The sequence below is a fragment of the Eulemur rufifrons genome, chromosome 7 (assembly GCF_041146395.1).
Source record: "Eulemur rufifrons isolate Redbay chromosome 7, OSU_ERuf_1, whole genome shotgun sequence".
NCBI lineage: Eukaryota > Metazoa > Chordata > Mammalia > Primates > Lemuridae > Eulemur > Eulemur rufifrons.
The window spans coordinates 117,500,976-117,506,101 of record NC_090989.1 but is presented as its reverse complement, the minus strand read 5'-3'; positions in this window follow the sequence as shown (position 1 = coordinate 117,506,101).

Sequence of the window (5,126 nt, the reverse complement as noted above, 5' to 3'; positions counted from 1 at the left end):
CTTTATTCTTTTGATGTGATGGATTGCATTAATTGATTCTTCAATGTTGAACCAGTCTTGCATACCTGGAACATATTTGGTCATGGTGTATAATTCTTTTTATACATTGTTGGATTCTGTTTGCTAATTTTTTGTTGAGGACTTTTGCATCTATGTTAATGAGAGATATTGGTCTGTAATATTCTTTTAATATCTTTGTCTGGTTTTGGTAGTAGGGTAATGTTGGCCTTATAGAATGTGTTAGGAAGGATTTCCTCTGCTTCTATCTTCTGGAAGAGATTATAGAGAATTGTTATAATTTCTTCCTTAAATGTTTGGAAGACTTCACCAGTAAGCCTGTCTAGGTCTGGTGCTTTTGTTTTGGAAGGTTATTAATTATTGATTTGATTTCCTTAATAAGATATAGGCCTATTCCGATTATCTATTTCTTTTTGTGTGAGTTTTGGCAGATTGTGTCTGTCAAGGAACTGTCCATTTCATCTAGGTTATCAAATTTGTGGGCATAGAGTTGATCAGAGTATTTATTTATTATCCTTTTAATGTCCATAGGATCTGTATTGATGTCCTTTCTTTCATTTCTAATATTAGTAATGTGTATCTTCTCTCTTTTTTTCTTAGTTAGCCTGACTAAAGGCTTATCAAAATTTTATTGAAATTTTCAAGAACCAGCTTTTGGTTTTGTTGATTTTCTCTATTGATTTCCTATTTTCAATTTAATTGATTTCTGCTCTAATTTTTATTATTTCTCTTCTTCTGATTACTTTAGATTTAGTTTGCTCTTCTTTTTCTAGCTCCCACATTGGAAGCTTACACTATTGATTTTAGAACTTTCTTCCTTTCTAACATATACCATCAATGTTATAAATTGTCCTCTGAGCACTGACTGCATCATGCAAATTCGATAAGTTATATTTTCTTTTCTTTTTTTTTTTGGAGACAGAGTCTTACTCTGTCACCTCAGCTAGAGTGCAGTGGTGTCATCATAGCTCACTGCAACTTCAAACTCCTGGGGTCAAGCGATCCTTCTGCCTCAGCCTCCTGAGTAGCTGGGACTACAGGCATGCACCACCATGCTCGGCTAATTTTTCTATTTCTTTCTCTCTTTTTTTGTAGAGACGGGCTCTCACTGTTGCTCAGGCTTGTCTCAAACTCCTGAGCTCAAGTGATCCTCCCTCTTCGGCCTCTCAGAGTGCTAGGATTACAGGTGTGAGCCACTGTGCCCAGCTGTAAGTTATATTTTCATTTAGTTTAAAATATTTTTAAATTTTATTTTGAGATTTTTGTTTTTGATCCATGTTATTTAGAAGTTTGTTGTTTAATCTCCGAGTATTTTGAGATTTTTCAGCTATTTTCTGTTAGTTTAATTCCATTGTGATCTGAGAGAAGACATTGTATGTGTTCTATTCTTTTAAATTTGTTAATGTGTGTTTTATGGGCCAGAATGTGGTCTATCTTGGTGAATGTTCCATGTGAGCTTCAGAAGAATGTGTATTTTTCTGTTGTTGGATGAAATAGTTTATAGATGTCAATTATATTCAGTTGATTGATGGTGCCATTGAGTTCAACTGTATCCTCAAGCCAGAGATTCTTTCCTCAGCCATGTCCAGTGTACTAATGAGCCCATCAAAAGCATTCTTCATTTCAGTTACAATGTTTTTGATTGCTAGTATTTCTTTTTGGTTATTTCTTAGAATTTACTTCTTTCTGGTTACATCACCCATCTGTTTTTGCACATTGTCTACTTTTACCATTAGCACCCCTAACAGATTAATGATAGTTACTTTAAATTTGCGATCTGACAATTCCTACATCCCTGTTATATATTAGTCTGGTTCTGATACTTACTCTGTTTCTTCAAACTGTGTTTTGTTGCCTTTTTGTATGTCTTGTAATTTTTTGTTGAGAGTTGGACATGGTTTACTACTAGATGAAAGGAATTGTGATAAGTAGTTCTTGGTGATATGTGGTGGTGAGGTGTAGCGGTCAGGGAAACATTCTATAGTCCTGTGATTAGGGCTCAGTCTTTTAGTGAGCCTATGTCCCTGAGCTGTGAATTTTACAACTGCTTCTCAGTGCTCCAGTCCCCCTCAGGCAGCACAGGGTGGCTAGAGCAGTCTGGAGTTGGGCATTTCTCTTTCCCCTTGTGGAAGGCTAGAGGGAGCTGCAGATGGGTATTCCTTCTCCCCAGGTCAGTTAAGCTCTGATAAAACCCGAATAGGGCAGGCTCTGGGAAAGTAATTTCTCTTTAGGATAGACCTTGTTAAGAAGGCAGCTCTGGAGTATTTCAAAATTGTTATTTTCCTCCTTTCTCTGCTGGAAGCAGGAGGGGATTTTTCTCCAGTGTTTACCGGTAGAGATCCTGGAGGTAAAACTGGCAAAAACGTCCCGTTAGTTGTGATTCTCTGTATCCACCTGTCTGTCTCTCAGTTTTTGGGACAGTGGTTTTTTCTGTGACCTCACTTCTCTGAAAGATCTAAGAAAAGTTTTTGATTTTGTTTGTTCAGCTTTTTACTTGTCATTAGGATAGAGTAATGACTTACAAGCTCCTTACAATTTGGACAGGAAACCAGAAATCTATTTATGACATTTTAATATTAATCCATGTACTTACTATTTCAGTGCTCTTTATTTCTTCCTATGGATTTGAGTTATTGTCTAGTATTATTTCCTTTTACTTGAAGGACTTTAATATTTTTTGGGTCTGCCAGGAATAAATTCTCTCAGTCTTTGTTTATGTATATTTGTTTAGCTTTCATTTTTGTAGGATGATTTTGCTGGAGATAGAATTCTTGGCAGACAGATTTTTTTTTTTTTCTTTCAGCACTTTGAGTATATCATTCACTGCCTTCTGGCCTTCACCGATTAACATAAGCCATTATCTGTTAATCATATTTGTGCTCCCTTATTCATGAAGAGTCATTTTTGTCTTGCCACTTTCAAAATTTTGTCTTTGGGTTTGGCTTTCAAGAGTATGACTACTATATACCCAGGTATGGACTTTTTATATTTATTTATTTATTTATTTATTTTTTTTGAGACAGAGTCTTGCTTTGTTGCCCTGGCTAGAGTGAGTGCCGTGGCGTCAGCCTCGCTCACAGCAACCTCAAACTCCTGGGCTTAAGCGATCCTACTGCCTCAGCCTCCCGAGTAGCTGGGACTACAGGCATGCACCACCATGCCCGGCTAATTTTTTCTATATATATTTTAGTTGTCCATATAATTTCTTTCTATTTTTAGTAGAGATGGGGTCTCGCTCTTGCTGAGGCTGGTCTCGAACTCCTGACCTTGAGCGATCCACCCGCCTCGGCCTCCCAGAGTGCTGGGATTACAGGCGTGAGCCACCGCGCCCGGCCTGGACTTTTTATATTTATTCTATTTGTGTTTCATTAAACTTGGATATATAGATTATTTTTCATTAAATTTATGAGTTTATAAACAAGTTATTTTTTTAACTATATTTGTACCTCTTCCTCTTCCCTTTTTGGAACTTCCATTACATGTGTTTTTCTTTTTTTTTATTGATGCATAATAAATGTACATATTTTCAGGTTACATGTGATAATCTGATACATCGATATAATCAAATCAGGGTAATCAGGATATTCATAACCTTAGATATTTATCTTTTTATGCTAGGAACATTTGAATTGTTCTCTTTCAGATTTTTTTTTTTTTTTTTTTTTTTATTATATATATATATTTTTTTCAATTTAGTTTTACAGAATCAAAGAGTCTAACAGTATATCTTGTTAGATACAGTATGTCCTCATAATGTATACATTATTTCTTGTACAATGATATGAAATAATATGGGAAATATTCATGATAAATTATTAAGTGAACAGTGCAAGTTAAAAACAATAGTTTCATATTTTTTTCCCCACCCCCCCTTTCCCGAGTCAGCACCTTCAAGTGTTACCACTCCCCAAACGGTGTGCAATGCACTCATTGTGTAGGCATACCCCCATCCCCTCCCCCACCCCCCACCTCAGTCTGATGTCCAATTGGTGTCATTCCCAGATTTGTATTTAGGTGATGATCAGGGAAACCAATTTTCTGGTGAGTACATGTGATGCTTGTTTTTCCATTCTTGGGATACTTCACTTAATATAATGGGTTCCAACTCTCTCCAGGAGAACCATAGAGATGTCGTATCTTCATCATTCCTTATAGCTGAGTAATATTCCATGGTATACATATACCACAGCTTACTAATCCAATCATGTATTGATGGGCATTTGGGTTGTTTCCACATCTTTGCTATTGTGAATTGTGCTGCTATAAACATTTGGGTACACGTGCCTTTGTTATAGAATGACCTTTTTTCCTTTGGGTATATGCCCAGTAATGGGATTGCTGGGTCAAATGGCAGGTCTACTTGAATCTGTTTAAGATACCTCCATAATGCTTTCCACAGGGGTTGCACTAGTTTGCAGTCCCACCAGCAGTGTATTAGTGTTCCTGTCTCTCCACACCCACGCCAACATGTGTTGTTTTGGGTTTTTTTGATAAAGGCCATTCTCACTGGGGTTAAGTGATATCTCATTGTGGTTTTGATTTGCATTTCCCTGATGATTAGAGATGTTGAACACTTTTTCATATGTTTGTTAGCCATTTTTATATCTTCTTTTGAAAAATTTCTATTCATGTCCTTTGCCCACTTTTTGATAGGGTTGCTTGATTTTTTCTTGCTGATTTTCCTGAGTTCTAAATAGATTCTTGTTATCAGTCCTTTATCTGATGTGTAGTATGCAAAAATTTTTTCCCATTCTGTAGGTGATCTGTTTATTCTCTGGACTGTTTCTTTGGCTGTGCAGAAGCTTTTTAGTTTAATCATGTCCCATTCATTTATTTTTGTTGCTGCTGTGATTGCCTTGGGGGTCTTCTTCATAAATTCTCTGCCTAGGCCAATGTCTGTAAGAGTCTTTCCTACATTTTCTTCTAGAATTCTGATTGTATCACGCCTAAGGTTTAAGTCTGTTATCCACCGTGATTTGATTTTTGTGAGAGGTGAAAGCTGTGGGTCCTGTTTCATTCTTCTGCAAGTGGCTAACCAATTCTCCCAGCACCATTTGTTGAATAGGGATTCTTGTCCCCGGAGTATATTCTTTCCCGCTTTGTCAAAA